This window comes from Ascidia mentula, chromosome 3, assembly GCF_947561715.1.
Source record: "Ascidia mentula chromosome 3, kaAscMent1.1, whole genome shotgun sequence".
In the NCBI taxonomy this organism is placed as follows: Eukaryota; Metazoa; Chordata; class Ascidiacea; order Phlebobranchia; family Ascidiidae; genus Ascidia; species Ascidia mentula.
In genome coordinates this window covers 9884173-9901361 of record NC_138568.1, presented here as the reverse complement: position 1 = coordinate 9901361, position 17189 = coordinate 9884173, and the positions used below count along the sequence as shown (strand labels likewise).

At 35.0% G+C, this 17189-nt stretch overlaps 56 non-coding genes across 56 annotated transcripts; all 56 read left to right on the top strand.

Moving 5' to 3' along the window:
* The first annotated feature begins 103 nt into the window (after positions 1 to 103).
* On the top strand, positions 104 to 217 carry LOC145896221 (U5 spliceosomal RNA). Its single transcript, XR_014401688.1, has one exon. It is a non-coding gene; the product is annotated as a U5 spliceosomal RNA (small nuclear RNA).
* Positions 218 to 410: 193 nt separating this feature from the next.
* On the top strand, positions 411 to 524 carry LOC145896740 (U5 spliceosomal RNA). The gene has a single exon (XR_014402172.1). It is a non-coding gene; the product is annotated as a U5 spliceosomal RNA (small nuclear RNA).
* A 193-nt stretch (positions 525 to 717) lies between these two features.
* Positions 718 to 831, top strand: LOC145896739 (U5 spliceosomal RNA). Its single transcript, XR_014402171.1, has one exon. It is a non-coding gene; the product is annotated as a U5 spliceosomal RNA (small nuclear RNA).
* A 193-nt stretch (positions 832 to 1024) lies between these two features.
* On the top strand, positions 1025 to 1138 carry LOC145896738 (U5 spliceosomal RNA). The gene has a single exon (XR_014402170.1). It is a non-coding gene; the product is annotated as a U5 spliceosomal RNA (small nuclear RNA).
* Positions 1139 to 1331: 193 nt separating this feature from the next.
* Positions 1332 to 1445, top strand: LOC145896737 (U5 spliceosomal RNA). The gene has a single exon (XR_014402169.1). It is a non-coding gene; the product is annotated as a U5 spliceosomal RNA (small nuclear RNA).
* A 193-nt stretch (positions 1446 to 1638) lies between these two features.
* On the top strand, positions 1639 to 1752 carry LOC145896736 (U5 spliceosomal RNA). The gene has a single exon (XR_014402168.1). It is a non-coding gene; the product is annotated as a U5 spliceosomal RNA (small nuclear RNA).
* A 193-nt stretch (positions 1753 to 1945) lies between these two features.
* LOC145896735 (U5 spliceosomal RNA) lies at positions 1946 to 2059 on the top strand. Its single transcript, XR_014402167.1, has one exon. It is a non-coding gene; the product is annotated as a U5 spliceosomal RNA (small nuclear RNA).
* A 193-nt stretch (positions 2060 to 2252) lies between these two features.
* On the top strand, positions 2253 to 2366 carry LOC145896734 (U5 spliceosomal RNA). The gene has a single exon (XR_014402166.1). It is a non-coding gene; the product is annotated as a U5 spliceosomal RNA (small nuclear RNA).
* A 193-nt stretch (positions 2367 to 2559) lies between these two features.
* On the top strand, positions 2560 to 2673 carry LOC145896733 (U5 spliceosomal RNA). The gene has a single exon (XR_014402165.1). It is a non-coding gene; the product is annotated as a U5 spliceosomal RNA (small nuclear RNA).
* A 193-nt stretch (positions 2674 to 2866) lies between these two features.
* On the top strand, positions 2867 to 2980 carry LOC145896731 (U5 spliceosomal RNA). Its single transcript, XR_014402164.1, has one exon. It is a non-coding gene; the product is annotated as a U5 spliceosomal RNA (small nuclear RNA).
* A 193-nt stretch (positions 2981 to 3173) lies between these two features.
* LOC145896729 (U5 spliceosomal RNA) lies at positions 3174 to 3287 on the top strand. The gene has a single exon (XR_014402162.1). It is a non-coding gene; the product is annotated as a U5 spliceosomal RNA (small nuclear RNA).
* A 193-nt stretch (positions 3288 to 3480) lies between these two features.
* Positions 3481 to 3594, top strand: LOC145896728 (U5 spliceosomal RNA). The gene has a single exon (XR_014402161.1). It is a non-coding gene; the product is annotated as a U5 spliceosomal RNA (small nuclear RNA).
* A 193-nt stretch (positions 3595 to 3787) lies between these two features.
* LOC145896336 (U5 spliceosomal RNA) lies at positions 3788 to 3901 on the top strand. Its single transcript, XR_014401793.1, has one exon. It is a non-coding gene; the product is annotated as a U5 spliceosomal RNA (small nuclear RNA).
* A 193-nt stretch (positions 3902 to 4094) lies between these two features.
* LOC145896727 (U5 spliceosomal RNA) lies at positions 4095 to 4208 on the top strand. The gene has a single exon (XR_014402160.1). It is a non-coding gene; the product is annotated as a U5 spliceosomal RNA (small nuclear RNA).
* A 193-nt stretch (positions 4209 to 4401) lies between these two features.
* On the top strand, positions 4402 to 4515 carry LOC145896726 (U5 spliceosomal RNA). Its single transcript, XR_014402159.1, has one exon. It is a non-coding gene; the product is annotated as a U5 spliceosomal RNA (small nuclear RNA).
* A 193-nt stretch (positions 4516 to 4708) lies between these two features.
* On the top strand, positions 4709 to 4822 carry LOC145896725 (U5 spliceosomal RNA). Its single transcript, XR_014402158.1, has one exon. It is a non-coding gene; the product is annotated as a U5 spliceosomal RNA (small nuclear RNA).
* A 193-nt stretch (positions 4823 to 5015) lies between these two features.
* LOC145896724 (U5 spliceosomal RNA) lies at positions 5016 to 5129 on the top strand. Its single transcript, XR_014402157.1, has one exon. It is a non-coding gene; the product is annotated as a U5 spliceosomal RNA (small nuclear RNA).
* A 193-nt stretch (positions 5130 to 5322) lies between these two features.
* LOC145896723 (U5 spliceosomal RNA) lies at positions 5323 to 5436 on the top strand. The gene has a single exon (XR_014402156.1). It is a non-coding gene; the product is annotated as a U5 spliceosomal RNA (small nuclear RNA).
* A 193-nt stretch (positions 5437 to 5629) lies between these two features.
* LOC145896722 (U5 spliceosomal RNA) lies at positions 5630 to 5743 on the top strand. Its single transcript, XR_014402155.1, has one exon. It is a non-coding gene; the product is annotated as a U5 spliceosomal RNA (small nuclear RNA).
* A 193-nt stretch (positions 5744 to 5936) lies between these two features.
* LOC145896721 (U5 spliceosomal RNA) lies at positions 5937 to 6050 on the top strand. Its single transcript, XR_014402154.1, has one exon. It is a non-coding gene; the product is annotated as a U5 spliceosomal RNA (small nuclear RNA).
* A 193-nt stretch (positions 6051 to 6243) lies between these two features.
* LOC145896720 (U5 spliceosomal RNA) lies at positions 6244 to 6357 on the top strand. Its single transcript, XR_014402153.1, has one exon. It is a non-coding gene; the product is annotated as a U5 spliceosomal RNA (small nuclear RNA).
* A 193-nt stretch (positions 6358 to 6550) lies between these two features.
* LOC145896315 (U5 spliceosomal RNA) lies at positions 6551 to 6664 on the top strand. The gene has a single exon (XR_014401772.1). It is a non-coding gene; the product is annotated as a U5 spliceosomal RNA (small nuclear RNA).
* Positions 6665 to 6857: 193 nt separating this feature from the next.
* On the top strand, positions 6858 to 6971 carry LOC145896929 (U5 spliceosomal RNA). Its single transcript, XR_014402348.1, has one exon. It is a non-coding gene; the product is annotated as a U5 spliceosomal RNA (small nuclear RNA).
* A 193-nt stretch (positions 6972 to 7164) lies between these two features.
* Positions 7165 to 7278, top strand: LOC145896718 (U5 spliceosomal RNA). The gene has a single exon (XR_014402151.1). It is a non-coding gene; the product is annotated as a U5 spliceosomal RNA (small nuclear RNA).
* Positions 7279 to 7471: 193 nt separating this feature from the next.
* LOC145896717 (U5 spliceosomal RNA) lies at positions 7472 to 7585 on the top strand. The gene has a single exon (XR_014402150.1). It is a non-coding gene; the product is annotated as a U5 spliceosomal RNA (small nuclear RNA).
* A 193-nt stretch (positions 7586 to 7778) lies between these two features.
* LOC145896715 (U5 spliceosomal RNA) lies at positions 7779 to 7892 on the top strand. Its single transcript, XR_014402149.1, has one exon. It is a non-coding gene; the product is annotated as a U5 spliceosomal RNA (small nuclear RNA).
* Positions 7893 to 8085: 193 nt separating this feature from the next.
* Positions 8086 to 8199, top strand: LOC145896714 (U5 spliceosomal RNA). The gene has a single exon (XR_014402148.1). It is a non-coding gene; the product is annotated as a U5 spliceosomal RNA (small nuclear RNA).
* A 193-nt stretch (positions 8200 to 8392) lies between these two features.
* Positions 8393 to 8506, top strand: LOC145896713 (U5 spliceosomal RNA). The gene has a single exon (XR_014402147.1). It is a non-coding gene; the product is annotated as a U5 spliceosomal RNA (small nuclear RNA).
* Positions 8507 to 8699: 193 nt separating this feature from the next.
* LOC145896712 (U5 spliceosomal RNA) lies at positions 8700 to 8813 on the top strand. Its single transcript, XR_014402146.1, has one exon. It is a non-coding gene; the product is annotated as a U5 spliceosomal RNA (small nuclear RNA).
* Positions 8814 to 9006: 193 nt separating this feature from the next.
* On the top strand, positions 9007 to 9120 carry LOC145896711 (U5 spliceosomal RNA). Its single transcript, XR_014402145.1, has one exon. It is a non-coding gene; the product is annotated as a U5 spliceosomal RNA (small nuclear RNA).
* Positions 9121 to 9313: 193 nt separating this feature from the next.
* Positions 9314 to 9427, top strand: LOC145896710 (U5 spliceosomal RNA). Its single transcript, XR_014402144.1, has one exon. It is a non-coding gene; the product is annotated as a U5 spliceosomal RNA (small nuclear RNA).
* Positions 9428 to 9620: 193 nt separating this feature from the next.
* LOC145896709 (U5 spliceosomal RNA) lies at positions 9621 to 9734 on the top strand. Its single transcript, XR_014402143.1, has one exon. It is a non-coding gene; the product is annotated as a U5 spliceosomal RNA (small nuclear RNA).
* Positions 9735 to 9927: 193 nt separating this feature from the next.
* LOC145896708 (U5 spliceosomal RNA) lies at positions 9928 to 10041 on the top strand. Its single transcript, XR_014402142.1, has one exon. It is a non-coding gene; the product is annotated as a U5 spliceosomal RNA (small nuclear RNA).
* A 193-nt stretch (positions 10042 to 10234) lies between these two features.
* On the top strand, positions 10235 to 10348 carry LOC145896314 (U5 spliceosomal RNA). The gene has a single exon (XR_014401771.1). It is a non-coding gene; the product is annotated as a U5 spliceosomal RNA (small nuclear RNA).
* A 193-nt stretch (positions 10349 to 10541) lies between these two features.
* Positions 10542 to 10655, top strand: LOC145896928 (U5 spliceosomal RNA). The gene has a single exon (XR_014402347.1). It is a non-coding gene; the product is annotated as a U5 spliceosomal RNA (small nuclear RNA).
* A 193-nt stretch (positions 10656 to 10848) lies between these two features.
* LOC145896706 (U5 spliceosomal RNA) lies at positions 10849 to 10962 on the top strand. The gene has a single exon (XR_014402140.1). It is a non-coding gene; the product is annotated as a U5 spliceosomal RNA (small nuclear RNA).
* Positions 10963 to 11155: 193 nt separating this feature from the next.
* On the top strand, positions 11156 to 11269 carry LOC145896705 (U5 spliceosomal RNA). The gene has a single exon (XR_014402139.1). It is a non-coding gene; the product is annotated as a U5 spliceosomal RNA (small nuclear RNA).
* A 193-nt stretch (positions 11270 to 11462) lies between these two features.
* Positions 11463 to 11576, top strand: LOC145896704 (U5 spliceosomal RNA). The gene has a single exon (XR_014402138.1). It is a non-coding gene; the product is annotated as a U5 spliceosomal RNA (small nuclear RNA).
* A 193-nt stretch (positions 11577 to 11769) lies between these two features.
* Positions 11770 to 11883, top strand: LOC145896703 (U5 spliceosomal RNA). Its single transcript, XR_014402137.1, has one exon. It is a non-coding gene; the product is annotated as a U5 spliceosomal RNA (small nuclear RNA).
* A 193-nt stretch (positions 11884 to 12076) lies between these two features.
* LOC145896702 (U5 spliceosomal RNA) lies at positions 12077 to 12190 on the top strand. The gene has a single exon (XR_014402136.1). It is a non-coding gene; the product is annotated as a U5 spliceosomal RNA (small nuclear RNA).
* Positions 12191 to 12383: 193 nt separating this feature from the next.
* Positions 12384 to 12497, top strand: LOC145896701 (U5 spliceosomal RNA). The gene has a single exon (XR_014402135.1). It is a non-coding gene; the product is annotated as a U5 spliceosomal RNA (small nuclear RNA).
* Positions 12498 to 12690: 193 nt separating this feature from the next.
* Positions 12691 to 12804, top strand: LOC145896699 (U5 spliceosomal RNA). The gene has a single exon (XR_014402134.1). It is a non-coding gene; the product is annotated as a U5 spliceosomal RNA (small nuclear RNA).
* A 193-nt stretch (positions 12805 to 12997) lies between these two features.
* On the top strand, positions 12998 to 13111 carry LOC145896523 (U5 spliceosomal RNA). Its single transcript, XR_014401965.1, has one exon. It is a non-coding gene; the product is annotated as a U5 spliceosomal RNA (small nuclear RNA).
* Positions 13112 to 13304: 193 nt separating this feature from the next.
* Positions 13305 to 13418, top strand: LOC145896698 (U5 spliceosomal RNA). The gene has a single exon (XR_014402133.1). It is a non-coding gene; the product is annotated as a U5 spliceosomal RNA (small nuclear RNA).
* A 193-nt stretch (positions 13419 to 13611) lies between these two features.
* LOC145896357 (U5 spliceosomal RNA) lies at positions 13612 to 13725 on the top strand. The gene has a single exon (XR_014401813.1). It is a non-coding gene; the product is annotated as a U5 spliceosomal RNA (small nuclear RNA).
* A 193-nt stretch (positions 13726 to 13918) lies between these two features.
* Positions 13919 to 14032, top strand: LOC145896697 (U5 spliceosomal RNA). The gene has a single exon (XR_014402132.1). It is a non-coding gene; the product is annotated as a U5 spliceosomal RNA (small nuclear RNA).
* Positions 14033 to 14225: 193 nt separating this feature from the next.
* Positions 14226 to 14339, top strand: LOC145896696 (U5 spliceosomal RNA). The gene has a single exon (XR_014402131.1). It is a non-coding gene; the product is annotated as a U5 spliceosomal RNA (small nuclear RNA).
* Positions 14340 to 14532: 193 nt separating this feature from the next.
* Positions 14533 to 14646, top strand: LOC145896694 (U5 spliceosomal RNA). The gene has a single exon (XR_014402129.1). It is a non-coding gene; the product is annotated as a U5 spliceosomal RNA (small nuclear RNA).
* Positions 14647 to 14839: 193 nt separating this feature from the next.
* On the top strand, positions 14840 to 14953 carry LOC145896693 (U5 spliceosomal RNA). Its single transcript, XR_014402128.1, has one exon. It is a non-coding gene; the product is annotated as a U5 spliceosomal RNA (small nuclear RNA).
* A 193-nt stretch (positions 14954 to 15146) lies between these two features.
* Positions 15147 to 15260, top strand: LOC145896368 (U5 spliceosomal RNA). Its single transcript, XR_014401823.1, has one exon. It is a non-coding gene; the product is annotated as a U5 spliceosomal RNA (small nuclear RNA).
* Positions 15261 to 15453: 193 nt separating this feature from the next.
* LOC145896378 (U5 spliceosomal RNA) lies at positions 15454 to 15567 on the top strand. Its single transcript, XR_014401833.1, has one exon. It is a non-coding gene; the product is annotated as a U5 spliceosomal RNA (small nuclear RNA).
* Positions 15568 to 15760: 193 nt separating this feature from the next.
* On the top strand, positions 15761 to 15874 carry LOC145896692 (U5 spliceosomal RNA). Its single transcript, XR_014402127.1, has one exon. It is a non-coding gene; the product is annotated as a U5 spliceosomal RNA (small nuclear RNA).
* A 193-nt stretch (positions 15875 to 16067) lies between these two features.
* LOC145896691 (U5 spliceosomal RNA) lies at positions 16068 to 16181 on the top strand. The gene has a single exon (XR_014402126.1). It is a non-coding gene; the product is annotated as a U5 spliceosomal RNA (small nuclear RNA).
* Positions 16182 to 16374: 193 nt separating this feature from the next.
* On the top strand, positions 16375 to 16489 carry LOC145896311 (U5 spliceosomal RNA). The gene has a single exon (XR_014401768.1). It is a non-coding gene; the product is annotated as a U5 spliceosomal RNA (small nuclear RNA).
* A 192-nt stretch (positions 16490 to 16681) lies between these two features.
* Positions 16682 to 16795, top strand: LOC145896507 (U5 spliceosomal RNA). The gene has a single exon (XR_014401950.1). It is a non-coding gene; the product is annotated as a U5 spliceosomal RNA (small nuclear RNA).
* Positions 16796 to 16988: 193 nt separating this feature from the next.
* On the top strand, positions 16989 to 17102 carry LOC145896926 (U5 spliceosomal RNA). Its single transcript, XR_014402345.1, has one exon. It is a non-coding gene; the product is annotated as a U5 spliceosomal RNA (small nuclear RNA).
* The last annotated feature ends 87 nt before the right edge of the window (positions 17103 to 17189 follow it).

Sequence of the window (17189 nt, the reverse complement as noted above, 5' to 3'; positions counted from 1 at the left end):
TATCGGTCTTCAATGCACTGAAGAAATATTCGGAGAAATGCATCCGGCAAATTGGAAAACTTTCCAACATTTGTTTGGCATTAACTGTATGTTCCGGAATTACAGCTCTGGTCTAATTTCATATCGAGCAAATCTTTCGCCTTTTACTAAAGATTTCCGTGAAGTTGGACATACCAAGAGTCTAAACGATTTGTTGAAACCACTACACAGTTGTGGTGTGATTATATATTGTTTCTAAAAATTTACGTCAATGATGTTGGAAATAATCAATATAATTTTACTGGACATTCGTCGTTCAACGATATGTTATCGGTCTTCAATGCACTGAAGAAATATTCGGAGAAATGCATCCTGCAAATTGGAAAACTTTCCAACATTTCTTTGGCATTAACTGTATGTTCCGGAATTACAGCTCTGGTCTAATTTCATATCGAGCAAATCTTTCGCCTTTTACTAAAGATTTCCGTGAAGTTGGACATACCAAGAGTCTAAACGATTTGTTGAAACCACAACACAGTTGTGGTGTGATTTTATATTGTTTCTAAAAATTTACGTCAATGATGTTGGAAATCATTAATATAGTTTTGATGGGCATTCGTCGTTCAACGATATGTTATCGGTCTTCAATGCACTGAAGAAATATTCGGAAAAATGCATCCTGCAAATTGGAAAACTTTCCAACATTTCTTTGGCATTAACTGTATGTTCCGGAATTACAGCTCTGGTCTAATTTCATATCGAGCAAATCTTTCGCCTTTTACTAAAGATTTCCGTGAAGTTGGACATACCAAGAGTCTAAACGATTTGTTGAAACCACAACACAGTTGTGGTGTGATTTTATATTATTTCTAAAAATTTACGTCAATGATGTTGGAAATAATCAATATAATTTTACTGGACATTCGTCGTTCAACGATATGTTATCGGTCTTCAATGCACTGAAGAAATATTCGGAGAAATGCATCCTGCAAATTGGAAAACTTTCCAACATTTCTTTGGCATTAACTGTATGTTCCGGAATTACAGCTCTGGTCTAATTTCATATCGAGCAAATCTTTCGCCTTTTACTAAAGATTTCCGTGAAGTTGGACATACCAAGAGTCTAAACGATTTGTTGAAACCACAACACAGTTGTGGTGTGATTTTATATTGTTTCTAAAAATTTACGTCAATGATGTTGGAAATAATCAATATAATTTTACTGGGCATTCGTCGTTCAACGATATGTTATCGGTCTTCAATGCACCGAAGAAATATTCGGAGAAATGCATCCTGCAAATTGGAAAACTTTCCAACATTTGTTTGGCATTAACTGTATGTTCCGGAATTACAGCTCTGGTCTAATTTCATATCGAGCAAATCTTTCGCCTTTTACTAAAGATTTCCGTGAAGTTGGACATACCAAGAGTCTAAACGATTTGTTGAAACCACAACACAGTTGTGGTATGATTATATATTGTTTCTAAAAATTTACGTCAATGATGTTGGAAATCATCAATATAGTTTTGATGGGCATTCGTCGTTCAACGATATGTTATCGGTCTTCAATGCACTGAAGAAATATTCGGAGAAATGCATCCTGCAAATTGGAAAACTTTCCAACATTTGTTTGGCATTAACTGTATGTTCCGGAATTACAGCTCTGGTCTAATTTCATATCGAGCAAATCTTTCGCCTTTTACTAAAGATTTCCGTGAAGTTGGACATACCAAGAGTCTAAACGATTTGTTGAAACCACAACACAGTTGTGGTGTGATTTTATATTGTTTCTAAAAATTTACGTCAATGATGTTGGAAATCATTAATATAGTTTTGATGGGCATTCGTCGTTCAACGATATGTTATCGGTCTTCAATGCACTGAAGAAATATTCGGAGAAATGCATCCTGCAAATTGGAAAACTTTCCAACATTTGTTTGGCATTAACTGTATGTTCCGGAATTACAGCTCTGGTCTAATTTCATATCGAGCAAATCTTTCGCCTTTTACTAAAGATTTCCGTGAAGTTGGACATACCAAGAGTCTAAACGATTTGTTGAAACCACAACACAGTTGTGGTGTGATTTTATATTGTTTCTAAAAATTTACGTCAATGATGTTAGAAATCATTAATATAGTTTTGATGGGCATTCGTCGTTCAACGATATGTTATCGGTCTTCAATGCACTGAAGAAATATTCGGAGAAATGCATCCTGCAAATTGGAAAACTTTCCAACATTTGTTTGGCATTAACTGTATGTTACGGAATTACAGCTCTGGTCTAATTTCATATCGAGCAAATCTTTCGCCTTTTACTAAAGATTTCCGTGAAGTTGGACATACCAAGAGTCTAAACGATTTGTTGAAACCACAACACAGTTGTGGTGTGATTTTATATTGTTTCTAAAAATTTACGTCAATGATGTTGGAAATAATCAATATAATTTTACGGGACATTCGTCGTTCAACGATATGTTATCGGTCTTCAATGCACTGAAGAAATATTCGGAGAAATGCATCCTGCAAATTGGAAAACTTTCCAACATTTGTTTGGCATTAACTGTATGTTCCGGAATTACAGCTCTGGTCTAATTTCATATCGAGCAAATCTTTCGCCTTTTACTAAAGATTTCCGTGAAGTTGGACATACCAAGAGTCTAAACGATTTGTTGAAACCACAACACAGTTGTGGTATGATTATATATTGTTTCTAAAAATTTACGTCAATGATGTTGGAAATCATCAATATAGTTTTGATGGGCATTCGTCGTTCAACGATATGTTATCGGTCTTCAATGCACTGAAGAAATATTCGGAGAAATGCATCCTGCAAATTGGAAAACTTTCCAACATTTGTTTGGCATTAACTGTATGTTCCGGAATTACAGCTCTGGTCTAATTTCATATCGAGCAAATCTTTCGCCTTTTACTAAAGATTTCCGTGAAGTTGGACATACCAAGAGTCTAAACGATTTGTTGAAACCACAACACAGTTGTGGTGTGATTTTATATTGTTTCTAAAAATTTACGTCAATGATGTTGGAAATCATTAATATAGTTTTGATGGGCATTCGTCGTTCAACGATATGTTATCGGTCTTCAATGCACTGAAGAAATATTCGGAGAAATGCATCCGGCAAATTGGAAAACTTTCCAACATTTCTTTGGCATTAACTGTATGTTCCGGAATTACAGCTCTGGTCTAATTTCATATCGAGCAAATCTTTCGCCTTTTACTAAAGATTTCCGTGAAGTTGGACATACCAAGAGTCTAAACGATTTGTTGAAACCACAACACAGTTGTGGTGTGATTTTATATTGTTTCTAAAAATTTACGTCAATGATGTTGGAAATCATTAATATAGTTTTGATGGGCATTCGTCGTTCAACGATATGTTATCGGTCTTCAATGCACTGAAGAAATATTCGGAAAAATGCATCCTGCAAATTGGAAAACTTTCCAACATTTCTTTGGCATTAACTGTATGTTCCGGAATTACAGCTCTGGTCTAATTTCATATCGAGCAAATCTTTCGCCTTTTACTAAAGATTTCCGTGAAGTTGGACATACCAAGAGTCTAAACGATTTGTTGAAACCACAACACAGTTGTGGTGTGATTTTATATTATTTCTAAAAATTTACGTCAATGATGTTGGAAATAATCAATATAATTTTACTGGACATTCGTCGTTCAACGATATGTTATCGGTCTTCAATGCACTGAAGAAATATTCGGAGAAATGCATCCTGCAAATTGGAAAACTTTCCAACATTTCTTTGGCATTAACTGTATGTTCCGGAATTACAGCTCTGGTCTAATTTCATATCGAGCAAATCTTTCGTCTTTTACTAAAGATTTCCGTGAAGTTGGACATACCAAGAGTCTAAACGATTTGTTGAAACCACAACACAGTTGTGGTGTGATTTTATATTGTTTCTAAAAATTTACGTCAATGATGTTGGAAATAATCAATATAATTTTACTGGGCATTCGTCGTTCAACGATATGTTATCGGTCTTCAATGCACCGAAGAAATATTCGGAGAAATGCATCCTGCAAATTGGAAAACTTTCCAACATTTGTTTGGCATTAACTGTATGTTCCGGAATTACAGCTCTGGTCTAATTTCATATCGAGCAAATCTTTCGCCTTTTACTAAAGATTTCCGTGAAGTTGGACATACCAAGAGTCTAAACGATTTGTTGAAACCACAACACAGTTGTGGTATGATTATATATTGTTTCTAAAAATTTACGTCAATGATGTTGGAAATCATCAATATAGTTTTGATGGGCATTCGTCGTTCAACGATATGTTATCGGTCTTCAATGCACTGAAGAAATATTCGGAGAAATGCATCCTGCAAATTGGAAAACTTTCCAACATTTGTTTGGCATTAACTGTATGTTCCGGAATTACAGCTCTGGTCTAATTTCATATCGAGCAAATCTTTCGCCTTTTACTAAAGATTTCCGTGAAGTTGGACATACCAAGAGTCTAAACGATTTGTTGAAACCACAACACAGTTGTGGTGTGATTTTATATTGTTTCTAAAAATTTACGTCAATGATGTTGGAAATCATTAATATAGTTTTGATGGGCATTCGTCGTTCAACGATATGTTATCGGTCTTCAATGCACTGAAGAAATATTCGGAGAAATGCATCCTGCAAATTGGAAAACTTTCCAACATTTGTTTGGCATTAACTGTATGTTCCGGAATTACAGCTCTGGTCTAATTTCATATCGAGCAAATCTTTCGCCTTTTACTAAAGATTTCCGTGAAGTTGGACATACCAAGAGTCTAAACGATTTGTTGAAACCACAACACAGTTGTGGTGTGATTTTATATTGTTTCTAAAAATTTACGTCAATGATGTTAGAAATCATTAATATAGTTTTGATGGGCATTCGTCGTTCAACGATATGTTATCGGTCTTCAATGCACTGAAGAAATATTCGGAGAAATGCATCCTGCAAATTGGAAAACTTTCCAACATTTGTTTGGCATTAACTGTATGTTACGGAATTACAGCTCTGGTCTAATTTCATATCGAGCAAATCTTTCGCCTTTTACTAAAGATTTCCGTGAAGTTGGACATACCAAGAGTCTAAACGATTTGTTGAAACCACAACACAGTTGTGGTGTGATTTTATATTGTTTCTAAAAATTTACGTCAATGATGTTGGAAATAATCAATATAATTTTACGGGACATTCGTCGTTCAACGATATGTTATCGGTCTTCAATGCACTGAAGAAATATTCGGAGAAATGCATCCTGCAAATTGGAAAACTTTCCAACATTTGTTTGGCATTAACTGTATGTTCCGGAATTACAGCTCTGGTCTAATTTCATATCGAGCAAATCTTTCGCCTTTTACTAAAGATTTCCGTGAAGTTGGACATACCAAGAGTCTAAACGATTTGTTGAAACCACAACACAGTTGTGGTATGATTATATATTGTTTCTAAAAATTTACGTCAATGATGTTGGAAATCATCAATATAGTTTTGATGGGCATTCGTCGTTCAACGATATGTTATCGGTCTTCAATGCACTGAAGAAATATTCGGAGAAATGCATCCTGCAAATTGGAAAACTTTCCAACATTTGTTTGGCATTAACTGTATGTTCCGGAATTACAGCTCTGGTCTAATTTCATATCGAGCAAATCTTTCGCCTTTTACTAAAGATTTCCGTGAAGTTGGACATACCAAGAGTCTAAACGATTTGTTGAAACCACAACACAGTTGTGGTGTGATTTTATATTGTTTCTAAAAATTTACGTCAATGATGTTGGAAATCATTAATATAGTTTTGATGGGCATTCGTCGTTCAACGATATGTTATCGGTCTTCAATGCACTGAAGAAATATTCGGAGAAATGCATCCTGCAAATTGGAAAACTTTCCAACATTTGTTTGGCATTAACTGTATGTTCCGGAATTACAGCTCTGGTCTAATTTCATATCGAGCAAATCTTTCGCCTTTTACTAAAGATTTCCGTGAAGTTGGACATACCAAGAGTCTAAACGATTTGTTGAAACCACAACACAGTTGTGGTGTGATTTTATATTGTTTCTAAAAATTTACGTCAATGATGTTAGAAATCATTAATATAGTTTTGATGGGCATTCGTCGTTCAACGATATGTTATCGGTCTTCAATGCACTGAAGAAATATTCGGAGAAATGCATCCTGCAAATTGGAAAACTTTCCAACATTTGTTTGGCATTAACTGTATGTTACGGAATTACAGCTCTGGTCTAATTTCATATCGAGCAAATCTTTCGCCTTTTACTAAAGATTTCCGTGAAGTTGGACATACCAAGAGTCTAAACGATTTGTTGAAACCACAACACAGTTGTGGTGTGATTTTATATTGTTTCTAAAAATTTACGTCAATGATGTTGGAAATAATCAATATAATTTTACGGGACATTCGTCGTTCAACGATATGTTATCGGTCTTCAATGCACTGAAGAAATATTCGGAGAAATGCATCCTGCAAATTGGAAAACTTTCCAACATTTGTTTGGCATTAACTGTATGTTCCGGAATTACAGCTCTGGTCTAATTTCATATCGAGCAAATCTTTCGCCTTTTACTAAAGATTTCCGTGAAGTTGGACATACCAAGTGTCTAAACGATTTGTTGAAACCACAACACAGTTGTGGTGTGATTTTATATTGTTTCTAAAAATTTACGTCAATGATGTTGGAAATAATCAATATAATTTTACTGGGCATTCGTCGTTCAACGATATGTTATCGGTCTTCAATGCACTGAAGAAATATTCGGAGAAATGCATCCTGCAAATTGGAAAACTTTCCAACATTTGTTTGGCATTAACTGTATGTTCCGGAATTACAGCTCTGGTCTAATTTCATATCGAGCAAATCTTTCGCCTTTTACTAAAGATTTCCGTGAAGTTGGACATACCAAGAGTCTAATCGATTTGTTGAAACCACAACACAGTTGTGGTGTGATTTTATATTGTTTCTAAAAATTTACGTCAATGATGTTGGAAATAATCAATATAATTTTACTGGGCATTCGTCGTTCAACGATATGTTATCGGTCTTCAATGCACTGAAGAAATATTCGGAGAAATGCATCCTGCAAATTGGAAAACTTTCCAACATTTGTTTGGCATTAACTGTATGTTCCGGAATTACAGCTCTGGTCTAATTTCATATCGAGCAAATCTTTCGCCTTTTACTAAAGATTTCCGTGAAGTTGGACATACCAAGAGTCTAAACGATTTGTTGAAACCACAACACAGTTGTGGTGTGATTATATATTGTTTCTAAAAATTTACGTCAATGATGTTGGAAATCATTAATATAGTTTTGATGGGCATTCGTCGTTCAACGATATGTTATCGGTCTTCAATGCACTGAAGAAATATTCGGAGAAATGCATCCGGCAAATTGGAAAACTTTCCAACATTTCTTTGGCATTAAGTGTATGTTCCGGAATTACAGCTCTGGTCTAATTTCATATCGAGCAAATCTTTCGCCTTTTACTAAAGATTTCCGTGAAGTTGGACATACCAAGAGTCTAAACGATTTGTTGAAACCACAACACAGTTGTGGTGTGATTTTATATTGTTTCTAAAAATTTACGTCAATGATGTTGGAAATCATTAATATAGTTTTGATGGGCATTCGTCGTTCAACGATATGTTATCGGTCTTCAATGCACTGAAGAAATATTCGGAGAAATGCATCCGGCAAATTGGAAAACTTTCCAACATTTGTTTGGCATTAACTGTATGTTCCGGAATTACAGCTCTGGTCTAATTTCATATCGAGCAAATCTTTCGCCTTTTACTAAAGATTTCCGTGAAGTTGGACATACCAAGAGTCTAAACGATTTGTTGAAACCACAACACAGTTGTGGTGTGATTATATATTGTTTCTAAAAATTTACGTCAATGATGTTGGAAATAATCAATATAATTTTACTGGACATTCGTCGTTCAACGATATGTTATCGGTCTTCAATGCACTGAAGAAATATTCGGAGAAATGCATCCTGCAAATTGGAAAACTTTCCAACATTTCTTTGGCATTAACTGTATGTTCCGGAATTACAGCTCTGGTCTAATTTCATATCGAGCAAATCTTTCGCCTTTTACTAAAGATTTCCGTGAAGTTGGACATACCAAGAGTCTAAACGATTTGTTGAAACCACAACACAGTTGTGGTGTGATTTTATATTGTTTCTAAAAATTTACGTCAATGATGTTGGAAATCATTAATATAGTTTTGATGGGCATTCGTCGTTCAACGATATGTTATCGGTCTTCAATGCACTGAAGAAATATTCGGAAAAATGCATCCTGCAAATTGGAAAACTTTCCAACATTTCTTTGGCATTAACTGTATGTTCCGGAATTACAGCTCTGGTCTAATTTCATATCGAGCAAATCTTTCGCCTTTTACTAAAGATTTCCGTGAAGTTGGACATACCAAGAGTCTAAACGATTTGTTGAAACCACAACACAGTTGTGGTGTGATTTTATATTATTTCTAAAAATTTACGTCAATGATGTTGGAAATAATCAATATAATTTTACTGGACATTCGTCGTTCAACGATATGTTATCGGTCTTCAATGCACTGAAGAAATATTCGGAGAAATGCATCCTGCAAATTGGAAAACTTTCCAACATTTCTTTGGCATTAACTGTATGTTCCGGAATTACAGCTCTGGTCTAATTTCATATCGAGCAAATCTTTCGCCTTTTACTAAAGATTTCCGTGAAGTTGGACATACCAAGAGTCTAAACGATTTGTTGAAACCACAACACAGTTGTGGTGTGATTTTATATTGTTTCTAAAAATTTACGTCAATGATGTTGGAAATAATCAATATAATTTTACTGGGCATTCGTCGTTCAACGATATGTTATCGGTCTTCAATGCACCGAAGAAATATTCGGAGAAATGCATCCTGCAAATTGGAAAACTTTCCAACATTTGTTTGGCATTAACTGTATGTTCCGGAATTACAGCTCTGGTCTAATTTCATATCGAGCAAATCTTTCGCCTTTTACTAAAGATTTCCGTGAAGTTGGACATACCAAGAGTCTAAACGATTTGTTGAAACCACAACACAGTTGTGGTATGATTATATATTGTTTCTAAAAATTTACGTCAATGATGTTGGAAATCATCAATATAGTTTTGATGGGCATTCGTCGTTCAACGATATGTTATCGGTCTTCAATGCACTGAAGAAATATTCGGAGAAATGCATCCTGCAAATTGGAAAACTTTCCAACATTTGTTTGGCATTAACTGTATGTTCCGGAATTACAGCTCTGGTCTAATTTCATATCGAGCAAATCTTTCGCCTTTTACTAAAGATTTCCGTGAAGTTGGACATACCAAGAGTCTAAACGATTTGTTGAAACCACAACACAGTTGTGGTGTGATTTTATATTGTTTCTAAAAATTTACGTCAATGATGTTGGAAATCATTAATATAGTTTTGATGGGCATTCGTCGTTCAACGATATGTTATCGGTCTTCAATGCACTGAAGAAATATTCGGAGAAATGCATCCTGCAAATTGGAAAACTTTCCAACATTTGTTTGGCATTAACTGTATGTTCCGGAATTACAGCTCTGGTCTAATTTCATATCGAGCAAATCTTTCGCCTTTTACTAAAGATTTCCGTGAAGTTGGACATACCAAGAGTCTAAACGATTTGTTGAAACCACAACACAGTTGTGGTGTGATTTTATATTGTTTCTAAAAATTTACGTCAATGATGTTAGAAATCATTAATATAGTTTTGATGGGCATTCGTCGTTCAACGATATGTTATCGGTCTTCAATGCACTGAAGAAATATTCGGAGAAATGCATCCTGCAAATTGGAAAACTTTCCAACATTTGTTTGGCATTAACTGTATGTTACGGAATTACAGCTCTGGTCTAATTTCATATCGAGCAAATCTTTCGCCTTTTACTAAAGATTTCCGTGAAGTTGGACATACCAAGAGTCTAAACGATTTGTTGAAACCACAACACAGTTGTGGTGTGATTTTATATTGTTTCTAAAAATTTACGTCAATGATGTTGGAAATAATCAATATAATTTTACGGGACATTCGTCGTTCAACGATATGTTATCGGTCTTCAATGCACTGAAGAAATATTCGGAGAAATGCATCCTGCAAATTGGAAAACTTTCCAACATTTGTTTGGCATTAACTGTATGTTCCGGAATTACAGCTCTGGTCTAATTTCATATCGAGCAAATCTTTCGCCTTTTACTAAAGATTTCCGTGAAGTTGGACATACCAAGTGTCTAAACGATTTGTTGAAACCACAACACAGTTGTGGTGTGATTTTATATTGTTTCTAAAAATTTACGTCAATGATGTTGGAAATAATCAATATAATTTTACTGGGCATTCGTCGTTCAACGATATGTTATCGGTCTTCAATGCACTGAAGAAATATTCGGAGAAATGCATCCTGCAAATTGGAAAACTTTCCAACATTTGTTTGGCATTAACTGTATGTTCCGGAATTACAGCTCTGGTCTAATTTCATATCGAGCAAATCTTTCGCCTTTTACTAAAGATTTCCGTGAAGTTGGACATACCAAGAGTCTAATCGATTTGTTGAAACCACAACACAGTTGTGGTGTGATTTTATATTGTTTCTAAAAATTTACGTCAATGATGTTGGAAATAATCAATATAATTTTACTGGGCATTCGTCGCTCAACGATATGTTATCGGTCTTCAATGCACTGAAGAAATATTCGGAGAAATGCATCCTGCAAATTGGAAAACTTTCCAACATTTGTTTGGCATTAACTGTATGTTCCGGAATTACAGCTCTGGTCTAATTTCATATCGAGCAAATCTTTCGCCTTTTACTAAAGATTTCCGTGAAGTTGGACATACCAAGAGTCTAAACGATTTGTTGAAACCACAACACAGTTGTGGTGTGATTATATATTGTTTCTAAAAATTTACGTCAATGATGTTGGAAATCATTAATATAGTTTTGATGGGCATTCGTCGTTCAACGATATGTTATCGGTCTTCAATGCACTGAAGAAATATTCGGAGAAATGCATCCGGCAAATTGGAAAACTTTCCAACATTTCTTTGGCATTAAGTGTATGTTCCGGAATTACAGCTCTGGTCTAATTTCATATCGAGCAAATCTTTCGCCTTTTACTAAAGATTTCCGTGAAGTTGGACATACCAAGAGTCTAAACGATTTGTTGAAACCACAACACAGTTGTGGTGTGATTTTATATTGTTTCTAAAAATTTACGTCAATGATGTTGGAAATCATTAATATAGTTTTGATGGGCATTCGTCGTTCAACGATATGTTATCGGTCTTCAATGCACTGAAGAAATATTCGGAGAAATGCATCCGGCAAATTGGAAAACTTTCCAACATTTCTTTGGCATTAACTGTATGTTCCGGAATTACAGCTCTGGTCTAATTTCATATCGAGCAAATCTTTCGCCTTTTACTAAAGATTTCCGTGAAGTTGGACATACCAAGAGTCTAAACGATTTGTTGAAACCACAACACAGTTGTGGTGTGATTATATATTGTTTCTAAAAATTTACGTCAATGATGTTGGAAATAATCAATATAATTTTACTGGACATTCGTCGTTCAACGATATGTTATCGGTCTTCAATGCACTGAAGAAATATTCGGAGAAATGCATCCTGCAAATTGGAAAACTTTCCAACATTTCTTTGGCATTAACTGTATGTTCCGGAATTACAGCTCTGGTCTAATTTCATATCGAGCAAATCTTTCGCCTTTTACTAAAGATTTCCGTGAAGTTGGACATACCAAGAGTCTAAACGATTTGTTGAAACCACAACACAGTTGTGGTGTGATTTTATGTTGTTTCTAAAAATTTACGTCAATGATGTTGGAAATCATTAATATAGTTTTGATGGGCATTCGTCGTTCAACGATATGTTATCGGTCTTCAATGCACTGAAGAAATATTCGGAAAAATGCATCCTGCAAATTGGAAAACTTTCCAACATTTCTTTGGCATTAACTGTATGTTCCGGAATTACAGCTCTGGTCTAATTTCATATCGAGCAAATCTTTCGCCTTTTACTAAAGATTTCCGTGAAGTTGGACATACCAAGAGTCTAAACGATTTGTTGAAACCACAACACAGTTGTGGTGTGATTTTATATTATTTCTGAAAATTTACGTCAATGATGTTGGAAATAATCAATATAATTTTACTGGACATTCGTCGTTCAACGATATGTTATCGGTCTTCAATGCACTGAAGAAATATTCGGAGAAATGCATCCTGCAAATTGGAAAACTTTCCAACATTTCTTTGGCATTAACTGTATGTTCCGGAATTACAGCTCTGGTCTAATTTCATATCGAGCAAATCTTTCGCCTTTTACTAAAGATTTCCGTGAAGTTGGACATACCAAGAGTCTAAACGATTTGTTGAAACCACAACACAGTTGTGGTGTGATTTTATATTGTTTCTAAAAATTTACGTCAATGATGTTGGAAATAATCAATATAATTTTACTGGGCATTCGTCGTTCAACGATATGTTATCGGTCTTCAATGCACCGAAGAAATATTCGGAGAAATGCATCCTGCAAATTGGAAAACTTTCCAACATTTGTTTGGCATTAACTGTATGTTCCGGAATTACAGCTCTGGTCTAATTTCATATCGAGCAAATCTTTCGCCTTTTACTAAAGATTTCCGTGAAGTTGGACATACCAAGAGTCTAAACGATTTGTTGAAACCACAACACAGTTGTGGTATGATTATATATTGTTTCTAAAAATTTACGTCAATGATGTTGGAAATCATCAATATAGTTTTGATGGGCATTCGTCGTTCAACGATATGTTATCGGTCTTCAATGCACTGAAGAAATATTCGGAGAAATGCATCCTGCAAATTGGAAAACTTTCCAACATTTGTTTGGCATTAACTGTATGTTCCGGAATTACAGCTCTGGTCTAATTTCATATCGAGCAAATCTTTCGCCTTTTACTAAAGATTTCCGTGAAGTTGGACATAACAAGAGTCTAAACGATTTGTTGAAACCACAACACAGTTGTGGTGTGATTATATATTGTTTCTAAAAATTTACGTCAATGATGTTGGAAATCATTAATATAGTTTTGATGGGCATTCGTCGTTCAACGATATGTTATCGGTCTTCAATGCACGGAAGAAATATTCGGAGAAATGCATCCGGCAAATTGGAAAACTTTCCAACATTTCTTTGGCATTAACTGTATGTTCCGGAATTACAGCTCTGGTCTAATTTCATATCGAGCAAATCTTTCGCCTTTTACTAAAGATTTCCGTGAAGTTGGACATACCAAGAGTCTAAACGATTTGTTGAAACCACAACACAGTTGTGGTGTGATTTTATATTGTTTCAAAAAATTTACGTCAATGATGTTGGAAATCATTAATATAGTTTTGATGGGCATTCGTCGTTCAACGATATGTTATCGGTCTTCAATGCACTGAAGAAATATTCGGAGAAATGCATCCGGCAAATTGGAAAACTTTCCAACATTTGTTTGGCATTAACTGTATGTTCCGGAATTACAGCTCTGGTCTAATTTCATATCGAGCAAACCTTTCGCCTTTTACTAAAGATTTCCGTGAAGTTGGACATACCAAGAGTCTAAACGATTTGTTGAAACCACAACACAGTTGTGGTGTGATTATATATTGTTTCTAAAAATTTACGTCAATGATGTTGGAAATCATCAATATAATTTTACTGGACATTCGTCGTTCAACGATATGTTATCGGTCTTCAATGCACTGAAGAAATATTCGGAGAAATGCATCCTGCAAATTGGAAAACTTTCCAACATTTCTTTGGCATTAACTGTATGTTCCGGAATTACAGCTCTGGTCTAATTTCATATCGAGCAAATCTTTCGCCTTTTACTAAAGATTTCCGTGAAGTTGGACATACCAAGAGTCTAAACGATTTGTTGAAACCACAACACAGTTGTGGTGTGATTATATATTGTTTCTAAAAATTTACGTCAATGATGTTGGAAATCATTAATATAGTTTTGATGGGCATTCGTCGTTCAACGATATGTTATCGGTCTTCAATGCACTGAAGAAATATTCGGAAAAATGCATCCTGCAAATTGGAAAACTTTCCAACATTTCTTTGGCATTAACTGTATGTTCCGGAATTACAGCTCTGGTCTAATTTCATATCGAGCAAATCTTTCGCCTTTTACTAAAGATTTCCGTGAAGTTGGACATACCAAGAGTCTAAACGATTTGTTGAAACCACAACACAGTTGTGGTGTGATTTTATATTATTTCTAAAAATTTACGTCAATGATGTTGGAAATAATCAATATAATTTTACTGGGCATTCGTCGTTCAACGATATGTTATCGGTCTTCAATGCACTGAAGAAATATTCGGAGAAATGCATCCTGCAAATTGGAAAACTTTCCAACATTTGTTTGGCATTAACTGTATGTTCCGGAATTACAGCTCTGGTCTAATTTCATATCGAGCAAATCTTTCGCCTTTTACTAAAGATTTCCGTGAAGTTGGACATACCAAGAGTCTAAACGATTTGTTGAAACCACAACACAGTTGTGGTGTGATTTTATATTGTTTCTAAAAATTTACGTCAATGATGTTGGAAATAATCAATATAATTTTACTGGGCATTCGTCGTTCAACGATATGTTATCGGTCTTCAATGCACTGAAGAAATATTCGGAGAAATGCATCCTGCAAATTGGAAAACTTTCCAACATTTGTTTGGCATTAACTGTATGTTCCGGAATTACAGCTCTGGTCTAATTTCATATCGAGCAAATCTTTCGCCTTTTACTAAAGATTTCCGTGAAGTTGGACATACCAAGAGTCTAAACGATTTGTTGAAACCACAACACAGTTGTGGTGTGATTTTATATTGTTTCTAAAAATTTACGTCAATGATGTTGGAAATCATTAATATAGTTTTGATGGGCATTCGTCGTTCAACGATATGTTATCGGTCTTCAATGCACTGAAGAAATATTCGGAGAAATGCATCCTGCAAATTGGAAAACTTTCCAACATTTCTTTGGCATTAACTGTATGTTCCGGAATTACAGCTCTGGTCTAATTTCATTTCGAGCAAATCTTTCGCCTTTTACTAAAGATTTCCGTGAAGTTGGACATACCAAAAGTCTAAACGATTTGTTGAAACCACAACACAGTTGTGGTGTGATTTTATATTGTTTCTAAAAATTTACGTCAATGATGTTGGAAATAATCAACATAATTTTACTGGGCATTCGTCGTTCAACGATATGTTATCGGTCTTCAATGCACTGAAGAAATATTCGGAGAAATGCATCCTGCAAATTGGAAAACTTTCCAACATTTCTTTGGCATTAACTGTATGTTCCGGAATTACAGCTCTGGTCTAATTTGATATCGAGCAAATCTTTCGCCTTTTACTAAAGATTTCCGTGAAGTTGGACATACCAAGAGTCTAAACGATTTGTTGAAACCACAACACAGTTGTGGTGTGATTTTATATTGTTTCTAAAAATTTAAGTCAATGATGTTGGAAATAATCAATATAATTTTACGGGACATTCGTCGTTCAACGATATGTTATCGGTCTTCAATGCACTGAAGAAATATTCGGAGAAATGCATCCTGCAAATTGGAAAACTTTCCAACATTTGTTTGGCATTAACTGTATGTTCCGGAATTACAGCTCTGGTCTAATTTCATATCGAGCAAATCTTTCGCCTTTTACTAAAGATTTCCGTGAAGTTGGACATACCAAGAGTCTAAACGATTTGTTGAAACCACAACACAGTTGTGGTGTGATTATATATTGTTTCTAAAAATTTACGTCAATGATGTTGGAAATCATTAATATAGTTTTGATGGGCATTCGTCGTTCAACGATATGTTATCGGTCTTCAATGCACTGAAGAAATATTCGGAGAAATGCATCCGGCAAATTGGAAAACTTTCCAACATTTGTTTGGCAATAACTGTATGTTCCGGAATTACAGCTCTGGTCTAATTTCATATCGAGCAAATCTTTCGCCTTTTACTAAAGATTTCCGTGAAGTTGGACATACCAAGAGTCTAAACGATTTGTTGAAACCACAACACAGTTGTGGTGTGATTTTATATTGTTTCTAAAAATTTACGTCAATGATGGTGGAAATCATTAATATAGTTTTGATGGGCATTCGTCGTTCAACGATATGTTATCGGTCTTCAATGCACTGAAGAAATATTCGGAGAAATGCATCCTGCAAATTGGAAAACTTTCCAACATTTCTTTGGCATTAACTGTATGTTTCGGAATTACAGCTCTGGTCTAATTTCATATCGAGCAAATCTTTCGCCTTTTACTAAAGATTTCCGTGAAGTTGGACATACCAAGAGTCTAAACGATTTGTAGAAACCACAACACAGTTGTGGTGTGATTTTATATTGTTTCTAAAAATTTACGTCAATGATGTTGGAAATCATTAATATAGTTTTGATGGGCATTCGTCGTTCAACGATATGTTATCGGTCTTCAAGGCACTGAAGAAATATTCGGAGAAATGCATCCTGCAAATTGGAAAACTTTCCAACATTTGTTTGGCATTAACTGCATGTTCCGGAATTACAGCTCTGGTCTAATTTCATATCGAACAAATCTTTCGCCTTTTACTAAAGATTTCCGTGAAGTTGGACATACCAAGAGTATGAACGATTTGTTGAAACCACAACACAGTTGTGGTGTGATTTTATATTGTTTCTAAAAATTTACGTCAATGATGTTGGAAATCATTAATATAGTTTTGATGGGCATTCGTCGTTCAACGATATGTTATCGGTCTTCAATGCACTGAAGAAATATTCGGAGAAATGCAACCTGCAAATTGGAAAACTTTCCAACATTTGTTTGGCATTAAGTGTATGTTCCGGAATTACACCTCTGGTCTAATTTCATATCGAGCAAATCTTTCGCCTTTTACTAAAGATTTCCGTGAAGTTGGACATACCAAGAGTCTAAACGATTTGTTGAAACCACAACACAGTTGTGGTGTGATTTTGTATTGTTTCTAAAAATTTACGTCACTGATGTTGGAAATAATCAATATAATTTTACTGGACATTCGTCGTTCAACGATA